The sequence below is a fragment of the Eschrichtius robustus genome, chromosome 8 (genome assembly GCF_028021215.1).
Source record: "Eschrichtius robustus isolate mEscRob2 chromosome 8, mEscRob2.pri, whole genome shotgun sequence".
NCBI lineage: Eukaryota > Metazoa > Chordata > Mammalia > Artiodactyla > Eschrichtiidae > Eschrichtius > Eschrichtius robustus.
Window position 1 is genome coordinate 87,175,478 of NC_090831.1, and position 15,946 is coordinate 87,191,423.

Below are 15,946 nucleotides of genomic sequence, written 5' to 3' on the forward strand. Positions count from 1 at the left end.
TTCCTTTAAGTCAATGAATAAATCATCTATTTTATGAACTTAGGAAAATTCACCAAAATAGACCCAGAGGAAATATAAGGAAGAAAATAATAAGAGTAGGAGTAAAATTAATGAAATAGAAAACAAACATATGGGAATTCCCTGGTGGTCCAGTGGTTAGGACTCTGAGCTTTCACTGCCAAGGGTGCGGGTTCAATCCCTGGTCTGGGAACTAAGATCCGGCAAGCTGTGCATAGCATGGCAAAAAAAAAAAAAAGAAAAAAGAAAACAAACATATAATTTTAAAAGCTCAAAAGATAAAATTCTGTTTTTTGAAAAAATAATAAAATTATAAACCTCTTGTGAGACTGGCAAAGGAGAAAAAAGAGGGAAGGCGCAAATAAGCAGTATCATTTATTTTAAGGATATCACTGTAGATCTTAAAGTCAATAAAGAGATAATAAAAAGATATTATGATCAAGCTTATACTAAAACAAACTGAAAATATAAATGAACAGGACAACTTACTATGACAGAAGAAGAAACAGAAAATATGAGTAGTAAGTATCATAACTACTAAAGAAAGAATATGCCTTCATTGGTGAGTTCTAACACCAATGAAGTACAAAGAAGCTCCAATTTTATACAGTCTTCAGGAGACTACAAAAAGAGTGACTTTTAAAATATTTATGAGACTAAAAAAGACTTAATGCCAAAACCCTACAACGATATTACCAAAAGGAAAATTACAAGTGAACTTCTGTCACGAAAATAAAAAGTTCCAAATAAAATGTTAGCAAACCAAATCCAGCAAAATATAAAAAGACTAAAGCATGTGACCAAGTTGTATTCATTCCAGGAATGCAAAGCTGGCTTCATATTAGAAAATCACTCAAATAACTCATTACACTGATAGATTACAAGATTAAAAAAAAATCAGTGTAATAGATACAGGAAAATGTTTGATAAAATTATTGGGCATTCAGGCATGATAAAAGATTTTCAAAAACTTGAGATAAAAAGAAATTCCTAACTCTAAAGGCTATGTACCAAAAAACCTAATGATAAAACTTTGAGGTGGTCCCTTTGAAATAAAGAATGAATGAGTAAAGAATGCCAGCATCATCACTTTTATTCAATATCATATTGAGACCCTAGCCAATACAGCGGAGCAAGCAAAAAAAAAGAAGAAGAAAGGTGTAAGAACTGGTAATGAATAATAAAAATCAGTATTATTGATATAAATGTATAGTGGAATATCAAAAATGATATACAATTATTAGAATTATTAATTCTATTATAATTCTAAATGAGATAAATTATTAGAAGTAATCATGAGGTTTAGTAAGGTTGCAGAATACAAAATCAATATACAAAAACCTACATCATCTCCACACGACAGCAACAAATAGAAATTTATTTTTTTAATTATTATTTACAATCCTTAAAAGATGAAGTTCATAAATGGTGTATAAATCTCTATGGAGAAATCATAATACTATTAAGAGGTATTAAAGAAGTACTAAATGTAGAAATAAATACATCATGATTATTATTTGGAGGACTGAATATCATAAAATCATCCATTCTTCTCCAATCAATCCATAAAATTAATACAATGACAAAGCTCCAGCAGGAATTTTATAGAACTGTACAAGGTGCTTCTAAAAATTTATATAGAAAAGCAGAGGGCCAAAATTAGCCGAGATACTCTTGATTAAGAAGAAAAAAATGGGAATGTTTGATTGACCACATACCAAAACTTATCACAAAGCCATAATAATAAAAGTTGTGGTATTGTGTCAGAGTAGACAAATTAACAAACGCAACAGAAAAAAGAGTCCAGAAAAAGATGACCAAATATAGGAAAACTTGATTTATTTCACAGATAGCACTGCAGAGGAATGGGAAAAGGGTGTTCCTTTCAATACATGATGTGAGGGCAATTGTGCATTTACATGGGAAAAATTGAAAATGAAAGCCTGGTGGATTATATGCAAAAGTGGTTCCAGGTGGATTCTGGATCTAACTGCATGAGACAAAATACCTTGAAGAAACAATGTAGAAGAATATCTTTAAGATCTCTGAATAGGGAAAGAGCTCTTTAAACAAAACACAAAAACTGCTGCTCTAAAAGGAAAAGATTGATAAATTTGACTACCTAAAATTAGAAACTCTGTTCACCAAAAGACATCAAAAAAAGGGTGAAAAGGCAAGCTATAGAATGAGAAATGATATTTGCAAATGACCAAGATGTAGTGTTTAGAATATATAAAAACTCATACAAATCACTAAGAAAAGACAATAGAAGGCAGATAGAAAAATGGGCAAGGCTTGACTTCAGAAAAGAGATTTTCCAAATGGCCAATAAACACATGAAAAGGTGTTAAATCTCATTAAAAGTCAGGGAAAAGTAGATTAAACCACAATGAAATACTAAATGCACCCACCAGATTGACAAAAATTAAAAAACTTTGACAATATCTAGTGTTGGTGAGGATGTGAAGTATCAGAAATTCTCGTTCTGTGCTTGTGGGTAAATAATTAGTACAACCATTCTAGCCTTTAACTAATAAAAATTAAGGATGCATGTACCCTGTAGCCTTGAAATTCCATTCCTGAGTACAGATACTACAGAAGAGTATAATTATGTGTACCTTGATATCTGTGAAAGAATATTCATAATAGCATTGATTATAAGAACCCCAACTGGAGGAAAACAAATGCCCACCAGTACAACAGATAAATAGATTGTGGTATATTTCATACAATAGACTACTTTGCAGCAGCAAAAATGACCAAAACTCCCACGTTAGCTGCCTGCCACAACATGAAACATTCTTTAAAAACATAATATAAAAGTAAAGAAGATAGATACCAAAAGATACTATATGATTTCATTTATGTAAAATTCAAAAACAGTCAAATTACACTATTGTATTTGGGAACGCACCCATGGACGATAAAATTCTAAAGCGAAGCAAGGAAACTACTTTTTATAAAAGCCAAGATTGGGGCACCTTTGTGGGGAGGGAAGAGCTGTGCTTAGGAGGGAGCCTGAAGAGAAGAGGCTGGCAGGGTTCTACTTCTTGCTCTGGGTGTTCACTTTCTAATTACTCATTAAGCGATATGTTTACGTTTTGTGCACTTTTATGAATGTGTGTTACATTGCACAATAAAAAGAGTGTCTAAGACTGTATTTTTTAAAAGCCTTTCAGGACCAGTATTCTGGAAGCTGTGCAGAGAAGGGAGCCAGACTGGAAACAGAGAGGTGATCAATTGGGTCTCAGTTACATACAAGAAACAGCACAGATGAGATGGCTGAAAGATCCTTCTGGGTTCCTTCTCTGCATCCGAGCCAGCATGTATCATTAGCATCCAGTAATAGGAATATTTGATGCCAACATTTTTCAAAATCTGCAGAAATATATCTTGGCTCCTCTGCAGAGCCTTGGGTGTCAGTTCAGCAGAAATCAATAACTAGCTTCTGTTCTCTTGTTGCCTACTGAGGGGTCCTTGAGTCCTGAAGTTTTTACTCCTAGCCTCCCATGTACTTACAAAGAGTCTCCTCTTCCTTGTCTCCATCCCTTCTGCCCTTTCTCATCCCTCATGTATAGCAGATAGATAATACACCTGCTATGTTACTCCCAGATCACAGCTGAATCAGCATTCCTCCAGATAGGAGGATATCATGTAAATAGGGAACATTTGAGGTGGTGTTACCTATCCCCAAAGAACTAATTGCTAAAAAGTAGGTACTTTGGGCCTGCAGGAGGGGGCTAGAAGAAATATTTGGGGCCAAAATCATGTAATTCATCTCTATAACGATTTGACAGGGTTTAAGAAGGCTGATCAAATGGTCCCAAATCTGGCTGCATCACAGAACCACCCAAGGGGTTAGAAAAAAAGTACAGATTTTGAGATCCCCAACCCCATTCTGATTCACTGGTTTCTGGGTAGAGCCTGGAAATCCATATGTACAGCAAGCAACTGAGATGATTCTGGTGCAGGGGGTTCTGGTGCAGCTCTTCAATGGGCCAGTACTGAGGAGCCAGCACTCAAAAGCATGCCGGGTCATTAGAGCCCAAGTTCCTCATGGCCACGAAATGTGTGGGCCACCTTTCCTGACCTCTGTCCAGTTGCCCTGGGTCCAACCTGAGGACAAATGTTCTTCTAAGAGTCCAACTTGATCACCTTGCAACTCTCCAGATATCTGTTAGGTAAACCCAGGACAACTCTAATTTCTTCCCTCCACTCTGAACTAAATGCTGTTCCCCCCCAACCCAAGAAGACAGACCTTAGTATAAAGTAGTTCTGCATGCAGGTAGATACCCAAAAGAAAGTCAAGTGGGGAAGTATGGCCACAAGTTTATGTGATGTCTGGGAACAAGGAAGGATGCCTCTGAAGGGATGTTTTGGGGGCCGTAACAACATGCAAATGGGGTATCACATTGAAGCCCTTGACAGCAGCCTTTCTTAACTTTTTGATCTCAGGACCCCTTTATGCTTGTTTATGTGGATTATACCCACAGATATTTACTGCATTAAAATTTAAAGGGGGGAAATGTTTAATATTTACTTATGAATTCATTTATAAATAACAATAATAAACTCATTACATATTAACATAAATATCTCCTATATGGAAAGTAACTGTATTTCCCCCTTCAAAAAAAAATTTAGCGAGAAGAGTGACTTGTTTTAACTTTTTGCAAATCTCTTTAAGTTTGGCTTGATAGAAGACAGCTGGATTTTCAGATCTGCATTCAATCTGTGGCAATATGTTGTTTTGATAGAAATATATAAAGAAAATCAGGCTTCACACAAATATGTAGTTAGGGAAAAAAGAAGTATTTTAATCTGCTTCTGCACTCAATCTGTTGTGCTATTCCATGCCATGTAACCTCTGGAAAATTCCACTGTACACATGAGAGAATGAAAATGAAAAAGGCAAAAAACGTTCTAGTGCTACTATGAAAATAGTTTTGATCTCACAGACCCTCCCTGAAAGGTACTCTCCACCCACCAGGATCTGGACCACACTTTGAAGACTGCTGCCTTAAAGAAAAACAGTGTGCACATTTGTTTGCCAATAGCAATAGCTATTGCTTTAATACTGCTGTCTTGGCTGCAAAACTGAGGCAGGGTGAGGTGGGTAGGCTAATGGACCACATGCCTCTGTTTGCAAAGCTGGGTAAAGCACTAATTATAGGCAATTATGATTGAGGCTTTGCTCCAAGACGACACCTCAACAGGTAAACCTAGTGATTAAACCCGTCTCTGCTGGGAGCCACAGCCCATAGTCCTACTCAAACAAGATACTCAGGGCATGTCCAGGACTGGGGACAAGTGGTGCTTGGACTGAGAAACAGACTGGCCAGTATTCACCTCAAAAGCTGTGGTGTTTACAGGGTTCTGAGTGTGGGCAGACAAATGGCTCTCCTCATTTGCTCAATGCACTTGCTAGGTGAGCCTACCCAGACCACATTCTTTAACACTGCAGCTGCCAACCCCACAATCCAGATCTCTCACACCGTTCTGTGTTTTTCTTTGCACCAGCATTTATCACCTCCCAATACACTATATAATGTACTTATTGATTATGTTTATTGCTTATTGCCTGCATCTCCCATAAGACAAGTATCTTTGTCTATTTTGTTCACTGCTATATCCTCAGGACCAGAACAGTGCCTGGGATAGAGTAGGTGTCAATAAATATTAGTGAACTAGTAAGATTTACAGAAGAAGGGGCAGAGAAGAACATCAGCATCCTGAAAGCAGCCTGCATCCAAGAGAGGAGGAGGGCTGAGCTGAGCATGCCCAGTTTATTCTCTCCAAATTCCTGACGCAGATTAGGCCATTCCTTCCCCTTTGGGCGATTGAAGAGCAAATAAAAGTTGAAAATGTGGCATCTCCACATGAAAGGAAACATCAGAAATGAAGAAGCATCACCCACCATCGACTTTCCCCAGTTGTTTGTTCTCAACCCCTTTGTGCTTTAACTATTTAGCCTATGGTCAACCAGGGGTGTGGTGATCCTCAGATGAGGAGACCAGAAGTCCTATCAAGACCTTTCTACTCCTCTTTCATCAGACGCTCCCCCAATACCATCCACTGCATCTGGGCCCTTTATGTCCCTACTGTTTCTCAGCTCCAAGCCCACCCTCCACTCCACTTTTGATGCTGAAGCTGGGGTGGGGACTCTGCAAACCACATTTCCCAATTCCTTTGACAGTTGTTTCTTGTTAGGTAGGGTCCACCAAAGGGAGATGGGCAGGATACTGTAAAAAAAGAACACATTTTGGGGAGTATGAGGGGCTTCTTTCTTGTATTCCAATCATCAGCTTCATCATCTCCTCAGAGCTACTAGCAGGATTCAGACCACACTTCTCCTTGGGTGCATAGAGCTTGCTCCAAGAATCCCAGCATCTGCCCTGGGGGCCCTCCTCTGAACTCGTAGGGTAACTCCAAGTCTTTCCTTTTGTTCCCCCAGTCTGAGGGATGGTAGCTGCTCTTTCCCTTGGATGGCCCCTGACTGGTACAGCTCCTTTGTGGATCCTCCTGGGACCACTGGTGGACAGGTTAGAACTGATCCCCAGAGGGTTCCTACGTGAGTCAGAAAATCTCCATTAATTAAATCTTTACATTGCTGGAAATTAATTCCCTATTCCATTTCTCTTTCCTAATGATGTCTCTCCACATTGTCCAATATAGCTAGAGTGACTGTACAGCCCAGTTCGATCCAAACAGTATAGGTTTATGCCTGTTGTCCCAGCATAATTATTAATAGAGCCTCCTTTCTCTCTCAAAACTATCCTAGTTTGGGTGATAAATTATATTGTCACTCTAAATATAGATCATTATATGTTCTACAAAGAAATTAAATGACGGTAATATACTCCAGCAATAAAATACCAATTACAAGATGTTCCAAGTTTGAGTATCAACCCCTTCTCACCATGAATTTTCTGGGAAGAAATTAAATTTCAATGATTAAAGTCAATGATTAAGTTAAAGTCCAAAGATATTAAAGTCCAAAGGGTTTAAGGTCCAAAATCATATTCTCTTCCCCTTGAGATTTAAGGTTCTAGGAAAATTAGAGTCCAATTCCCTCCCAATTTGTTATTCAACTCCTGTGTTTTATTCCTCAATGTTCTAAGGACCTGCACCAAATGTTGGAGTTGAGGGGTCCAAAAATAGCCTCTCTCTTCCCATGAGAGCTTTGAACAGATTATAAAATAAAACAAAAGATGACAGAAGGGAAATTAAAACAACACCCTTATGTGCTCCCTTTTAGCATGATCCATAAAAACTTCCCATGAGTATTTCTCATGCTCTTCCCAACTCCATCTGCAAGCTGAATGGAAAGAACTCTGAGAACTTAGAAAAGGGTGAAGCTAAGCAATTTCCAGAAGTTGTTTCTTGCAGCACTTAGGTTACCCTGCCTGATATACCCACCAGGTTCCTGTAAGCACTGACCCAGGATAGGTTTTCCTACAGCAGGGAGTTAGCTGTTCAGGGGAGACACAAAGGAGCAGAAGAAAACTTCTGTACCCTGTGGACAGCCCAAGCCCAGGAGGAAGAGAGTGGAGCTGAGCTGAGCATGCTCAGTATCATCTTCCCACATTCAAACCAATCAGATTAAGCTCCACCAGGTAGGACTGAGGGGTCCTCTTTCCAGAGACTAAGATGATCACACCTTCCCAGGGAAGGATCTATCTCCCCATCAAAAGAGTGTTTTCTTTTTGTGCACCCCCTGTTTTGACCTCCAACAATCTTTCCTTTGCTCCCCATCCAGATTCAGTTAGCTCTTTCTCAAGACACACCCCCTCCTAACTTCCTTAGGTATAAAATAGAGGAGAACTACATTTGCTTCTCTCTTGTGACTAGCCCACGGAAAGCCAGCCAAATAGTCCTCTTTGGACAAAGTTGGGTGAAAGTTAAAGGAGAAACAACCCTTCTTGACCTGCCACTCTACCTGCTCCCAATTTCAGAGTCCACAAAGGGTCATTCTTAGTAGACATAACAGGAGATCCTTAGCACATTCTTTTATTGTTTTTTTTTTAAAGAAGAGTGGCATTTACTTACAAATCACCAGGCTTTTTCTGAGGGAAGTTTGTGCCCTCAGCAACTCCCTGCCTCAGAGTCCACCTGCCCTGGAGACCACCTTCCTTTGCTTGAAATGGAGACAGAAAAGCTCAGATCCTCACCATAGCAGGAATAATGCCGGCCTGGGCTCCCTTTAGTTTGCCTACCACACCCACGGTCTTTTCTGAAGGACACTGTCCTGCACAGCCTTTAATACTCAGGCCAACGTTTGGTCCCATGTGGCCTAGCACCTCCTGGTCAAAGCGGATTAGACCAAGGTAGACCCCCAATCCATGGGGGCTCATCCACAGACTGGTCAGCATACTATGGACAAGAGACTGAGTCATTTAGTGGGAACTGAAACCTAAATTTCATATGATTCAAATGGGAGAGGTTACAATGGACACTTTCAAGCCCATAAGACAGCAGGACCCATGAGTAAGCAGAGGAAGTTGACTGATAGAGAAAGGACAATGGGGTAGTTGTACAGAGAAATGCAAATGGAGAGAGGAGGGGGGAGGGAGGCCCAAGAGAAAGAAAGAGAGGGAGAGGACACAGTTTGGAGGAACCCATCCACGGCGGTATCTTGAATCTGACAGTTGTTCAGTTCCTTCTACATCTGTCCTTATAATAACCCTTTTTTTCCTTGACTTAACTTGAGTGCATCACTGTGCCTTGCCTGACTAGAACAATTCATTTCCATAAGTGTTATCAGACTGTGATGAGTGATCCCCTAGAAGACCATGAACATGTGAGCTTCTTCCTACCTACCTGTCAGGTGGCTCGAGCAACTAGCTTTGGGAAGAAGTTGTGAATAAATAATAGAGAGTTTGGCAAGATCGGCACTTTGGGAAGAAAGGAGAATAAGTGGGTGAATCTTTGCTTTATTCTTTAGGTTATTATGAGGCTCAGAGTTTAGGGTAAAGAAGAAGACATCACAGCAAGAAGAATTCTCCAGGCCACATGGGGAAACAAAGGAGGTTTCTTCAAGGACATCGTGGTGTTGGACTTTGTGCGTGTGCATAGTCTCACATCCAATAAGGGAGTTCAGATATGAAAAGGAGACACTTTGAAATCTGTGGAATGAATAAACTAATGAGGCACGTCTACCCCAGATGGAGAAAGCCCGTCAGTTTTATTAAAAGTTTCCAATCTTGGGACTTCCCTGGTGGTCCAGTGGTTAATACTCTGCGCTTCCATTGCAGGGGGCACTGATTCGATCCCTGGCCGGGGAACTAAAGATCCCTCATGCCGTGCGGTGCAGCCAAAAAAAAAAAAAAATTCCCAATCTTAAAAATTTCTAACATGGGAAGCTATAATATATTGAATTATCTCAATCTTCTGCCCCCAAAATAAAGAAGTTAGTGAGGCCATCAAATGAGATGAATTTGACTGACAGTTCAAACTAGCCAAGTAGCCAAATAATCTGGTGTACATTAGAATACTATTAGATAAACCTCTGGTGAATTTCCTTTATTAAAGAGCAAGAAGTCGGCAGGTTTCAGGGGGTATGCCAGAAGTAACAGCGAGCTGGAGTCTGGAACCCCTCATCATCCTCCACTAGAAAGCTAGGGAGAGATGAGGCGGCAGTACCCCTCGGCACCTCCCCTCAGCATCCCCCAGCCAGCACCTCCCCGCACTCCCTTATGCCTGCCTGGCTCATCCATCTCTGAGTAGCTCTGACCTAGCTGCGGAGAACACTGAGACTGGGAATTTCAGCATCCCTGACCAATGAGAGTTGAAGGTCCCTCAGCAGAGGGTAATCCCCCAAGTCAAAGGAAGGGATGAGATCTGAACATACAGCTGCACTAGACACCCAGCGTCAACCCTAGCAGGGCCCACCTCTGGGACACAGCAGCATCTGCGCTTGTCTAGGAGGTGGGTGGCGGTGAGCCTGCTCTTGGCATGAGAGAGAGTGAACTCCCGCTAAAGGGAAGAGCTGGGTGCCCAGCACGGCCCGGTAACACAGGCCTGGTTCTTCAGAGGAGAGCAACTGGGAGTCCTGTGGTATCTGGCACTGTGCTTGCCACCTCAGCAACTCCAGTTTAAACCCATCAGGGCTGCTTTGTCCCCCCTCCAGCACCGTCAAAATAGAATATAGATGGGGAAAGAGGTACCGCCACTCCTCACATTGCCAAAGGCCTGGGTGGGGACGGCCAGACGATGAGGGGCCCCGGCGGCAACACCAAGCCTGTTTGAAGGAAGCAGTTGGCTCCAGGTGGAGCTGAGACGAACCTCTCGTGAGGAACTGGAAAGACCTCACAGGAAAGCTCACTCTGCGTAGCATTTCGGGCCAGGGTTCTGAGGAAGCGAGTCCCATAACGACCACGGAAAGAAGACTGTCCACCTTGCCACCCTCCAAGACAGGGCTGACCCAGGACCCAGTATGATAGCAGACAGAACTGTTCCTGAACAACACTCTCTGGAAACTGCGAGGAAGGAATTGTCTTTCATTACCAGGTGAGGGCAAGAATCAGTGAAACAGGGATTGGACAGTAAAACAATTCAAGTGAAACAATAAAACAATTCAAGGGGAGAAAACACAGGCCCAGTCATTCGGAGTGCTTGAAAGTGATTATTCTAAAATGCAAATTTGGTGACATCAGATCCTGTTTAAAATCGCTGCCTTTTCTCCATTCCAACACGCCCCGCCTTGGCTCAGACCATAATTAACTACCACTAGGATAATTGCCATAGTCTTCTAACTACCACCAGACTTGCCTCACGCCCTCCCCACACACTGCTTTTGGGAATCACAACTTGAACCTTTCTTAGAGGGTGAAACTGGCAGGGCTGGGGGTGGTGGTGTGTATTAGTCGACAGGCAACAGAAAGCGACATCTTTCTGAACTAGAACTCATGATTTTTGTGCCAAGTATGCTACTTTCTCATGCTCCATTTCATTTAATTTCATTGTCACATCCCCTCAAGAGGCACATGTCAGTATCTGCACTTTAGACATGAGGAAAATGAGACTCAAAAAGGGCACGCAAAATGTCCAAGCCACATAGCCCTAAGGCGTGTGGGGTTTGAACTCCGGCTTTCTGATATCCTGTCTCATGGTATGAACCAGTGGTGACATTTCCCTGCCCTCATCTGCCCTCTTCTTTCTCTCTTCTCCTCAAAGCCAGTACAACATTTACTGATCTGGCTCCCAACATCTCTTCCTTGATCTGCTGTGGTCTATGACCTAACCAACCCTCACTGTCACCTTCTTCTGTCCACATGTCCTTTGCCCCTTCATCTCCCCCTCCCCACTCCCCCTCCCAAGACTCCATCAGAGTTTGCTGTAGCTTCACCCTCATTTTCTGGAGAAGAGCTGAATAGACCTCGGCATGTCCAAGGCCTACAGTATTTCTGAGGAAGGTGGTAGGGCCCAGGCAGGGGCTATGTGAACAAAGGCTGTTACAATAATGCTTTCAGGGCTGGACTAAGTGTGGTGTACACACAATGCCTTGCATTTTGTCTCTTAATCATCCCCTCGCCTATCTGGCTGGTTCCTGCCATTGAAATCCTGTAACATCCAGTGAAGAAAAAGCCATTGTTTCTTTCCGAAACAGAATCTGGCCTGTCATTCCAAATACAGATAGGAGCCTCGCCTTTTTAGTCAGTATCTGCAGTGCCACTGTCCCTGCTGGTCCTTATTCTCCCCTAACAGTAGCAGCCAGGTGTCACCAAGGGCATGAGCCAGCACAGCTGGAGGCCTCCAGGAAGTGCTGGGGCTTGACACCCTCTTGGAGAATGGCTTGATTCCTCACCTTAAACTTGGGGATCTCCAGGCCAATCCAGTGATGGAGCTGCAGGTTCCGGTGCCCTTACTGGGCCTCTCAGTGGCTTGCCTGAACTTGCAGCCTCTGATCTCACCCCTCAAATCAGGCCCTTGAGTGTAGGGCACCGGAAGCAGCTATGCTCTTTAGAAGATGTTACCCCTTAGAACAGAGCTTCAGTGTGTATAGGAATCCCTTGTGATCTTGTGAAAATGCGGGTTTGGTTTCAGTCCGAGATTCTGCATTTCTAACAAACTTCCAGGTGAGATTACTGTTGCTGGTCTGGGACTGTGTGTTTACTCACAAGGGCTTAGAGATTTGCTCAGCCCCCAGGGACAGGATTAGAGCTGACACCTGAGGGCCATCCGTGAGGCTGTGAGGAAGCCACTCAGCTGGAGTCTGCCATGATGCCATTGTCCCCTCAGCAGACCCAGACACAGCAGCAGGGTCCAGCCCTTGGGAAAGAGTTGAAGAGGATGAAAGAAATGATCAGAGATGCTCACAGAATAAAAAGGGGTGGGGGGAAGGACATCTGTGGTGGTATTAGTTGGAAGGTGAGAAACAGGGTGGGGGGTGGACTATATGTCCTGTGAGGTGTTATCAAAATGAGGTCACACAGAGGAAGACCACGGCACTTATTCATTTCGATAAGCCTTTCCTCTTTCCCGGAGTCCTCTCTTCCATGTCAGCTCCAGGAGGCTGACTGCGTGATGCCCTCAAGGAGAAAGCCAGAAGCTCAGCCAGCGGGGCCTTCCTGGCTCCTCTGCTCTCACCACGTGCTGCCGGTGGTCCTGGGCCCTCTGCTACTGCCTACTGCTCACGACGGCACACGGACGCCAGTGGTTCTGCAAACGGGTCACAGCAGTTTGGGCTATGTCAGAACCACCAGGGAGGCTTGTGAAATTGCAGCGTTCAAACCTAGAAATTCTGACAGAGTAGCATGTGGGAAAGAGCCCAGGAACTTACAAAAAGTTTTAAGCTCCTCAGGCTGTTACGAAGCACAGCCAAACTTGAAAAGTATTGATTTATGAAAAATAATACTACCATCCAACTGTGCAAAATGCTGTTAACAAAAGGTAGTTAAATGCCAATATTATAGTGTAACTCCAATTGTTTTTGTGTGTGTGTGCATGTATACGTTTTGTAGTATATAATAAACAGTATACTTCCAATTTTACAAATACACACACATTAGATATATAGATGCATAGATATCTGGGTGGTAGGATGATAGGATTATAGGGTTTTCTCTTTATTCCTTTCTCTTCTTTACTTCTGTTCTCCACCCCCACTGCCCAAAGGACGGGGGTGACCTCAGGCTCCCTTGTCCCTGTGTGCATGTCTGATGACGTCACTCTGGTCTAGAGACAACAGGCGGATGGGGTCAGGGAGGCCTTGGAGCAACACACATGTGCCCCAGTCCCAGCCTCACCACTTACAAGCTGGGCAACGGACTTCCATGCCCCAGTTTCACCATTTGTAACAAGAGGCTAAATAGTACCTTCTTTGGGAGGCTGTTGTGTCCCTGACACAAGCACAATGTAGATACTCAACAGAATGTTTTCTTTTCTGACCCTTTTACTGGAAATTCCTGCAAATTCTATTCCAAATAATATTTTTTCCACTTATTTCTGAGCAGTGCAGATGGTCTTCTGTGCATTGGCATGAAATTCATGAATCCATCCCAGGGTCTGAGGCCACTGTCCACATAGCCTCTGCCACTGAATGTCCTCTCAGAAGATGAGAAGGGGGTTCTTTGTTATCCTCCCTCCAACATACGCACACCCTTCCACCCTCCCCCACCCAGAGCTTTCCGTCCTGGGGTCTGTTTCTGTGTTAAAACATACCCAGGTTTGCTTCAGTCAGGTATGACACAGACAAGACTGTCACAGAAGAAGAAATTCATACTCACAGATCCCTAGAAACAAGTACACCATGCCATGCCATGCAGGGCCACATGAGAAGCACCAGGGTAGGTTAGGAGGCAGAAGAGGCAAGAGAAGAGAACATGGCCCAGAGCGTTTATTAGGGTTTTCCCCAGAGAGGATGGGCCAGGCAGGGTAGGTACAATGAGTAAACTTAGGATGGGAAAGTTTGAAGAATTTCAGCAGGCTCTGGGCTGTGTGGGTGGTCTCTAGGTGTCTGGCACCTGGCTCTAGGGTGATTAAGAGCAGGAGGAATACTGACTTGTTGTGTGCAAGTTTGGTAAAGGAGATGACGTACATGTGGGCTCTGGGTTGGTTGGTTTGTATATGACAGGTGCACTCTTTGGGAAATCATTTGCTATTTTTAGGAATTAGCTGGCCCTGGGAGGGGCAGTCTCTCCAAGATCAAGGCACCAAATGCCAGAGTATTAAGGATACAAAAAATTTTTTAAATATAGTCAATACAAAAACAAACAACCCAATCAAAAAATGGGCAAAAGACCTAAATAGACATTTCTCGAAAGAAGACATACAGATGGCCAAGAGGCACGTGAAAAGCTGCTCAACATCACTAATTTCAAAACTACAATGAGGTATCACCTCACACCAGTTAGAATGGGCATCATCAAAAAATCTACAAACAACAAATGCTGGAGAGGGTGTGGAGAAAAGGGAACCCTCTTGCACTGTTGGTGAGAATGTAAACTGATACAGCCTCTATGGAGAACAGTATGGAGGTTCCTTAAAAAACTAAAAATAGAACTACCATATGACCCAGCAATCCCACTACTGGGCATACGCCCTGAGAAAACCATAATTCAAAAAGACACATGCACCCCAATGTTCATTGCAGCACTATTTACAATAGCCAGGTCATGGAAGCAACCTAAATGCCCATCAACAGACGAATGGATAAAGAAGATGTGGTACATATATACAGTGGTATATTACTCAGCCATAAAAAGGAATGAAATTGGGTCACTTGTAGAGATGTGGACGGACCTAGAGACTGTCATACAGAGTGAAGTAAGTCAGAAAGAGAAAAACAAATATTGTATGTTAACGCATATATGTGGAATCTAGAAAAACGGTACAGATGAACCAGTTTGCAAGGCAGAAATAGAGACACAGATGTAGAGAACAAACATATGGACACCACGCGGGGAAAGCAGGGGGGCGGGGGTGGTGGTGGTGTGATGAATTGGGAGATTGGGATTGACATGTATGCACTAATATGTATAAAATAGATAACTAATAAAAAAATTAAAAAAAAATAGTCAATACAGCTTTGCATAATCTACCCTCAAAAATGCCACTGAGGTCTTTAAATGACATAGAGCAAAATCAATTGCAGGGTAAGAAGGTTTGTGTATTTTGGAAAATCTTGTGAGGTAGACACAGACTTCAGGACTCTTCTACCTGCCTCTTTAAATGATGGCCCTCGTAATTTTAGCACCAACTTTTACATAGCACCTTCTTTCACAAATTTTACTTTATTTAATTTCCATAACCATTCTATGAGATAAGCCTTTGGTCCCCATTTGATTTATAAAGGAACAGTCTGGTGGGGTGTTTGGGGCCAGGGGATTGAAAAATAAGGGACACACTAACATGTGTGAGAGCTTAACACATAGCTCTCCTAAAGGGTAGGTAGTGTTCTCCTCATTTTACAGATGGAGATTTGGAGGCTCAGAGAAGTTAAATGGCCCTGGTCAAAGCCAGAAACTGAAAGGCCCTCCTGGGTTAGGCACTGAACCCATATTGGTTTGATCTCAAAACCTATACCCTTTCCACTATATTCACTGATTCAAGCAATAGTGGTGAACCCTTGTGTGTTCCAGATACTATTCTGGATGCTGGATGTACAAAGCTGAGCAAAATAGATGGCATGTTCCTTAGTCTTGGGGAATTTACAGAATAGTAGGGGGAAGATATTAATCAATTAATCATCAAAAAATATAGAACTGTGCTAAATACTTTGAAGGAACACTTCTGTGGCCCGGAGCCCACCTCTAAAATCCTGGGCCAGGAGCCCAGGTCTAGGGTCTATTTTACCAACAATGCAGCCCTAGTCGGGGCGCTGAAGCTGTTTCCTGGTCCATAATAACCACCAGGGCACCAGGGGCATGCAACCTCCTTCATAACGGGTACTGCTTGACCCTTCACTGCCCACCTCCTCCGGCAGGTC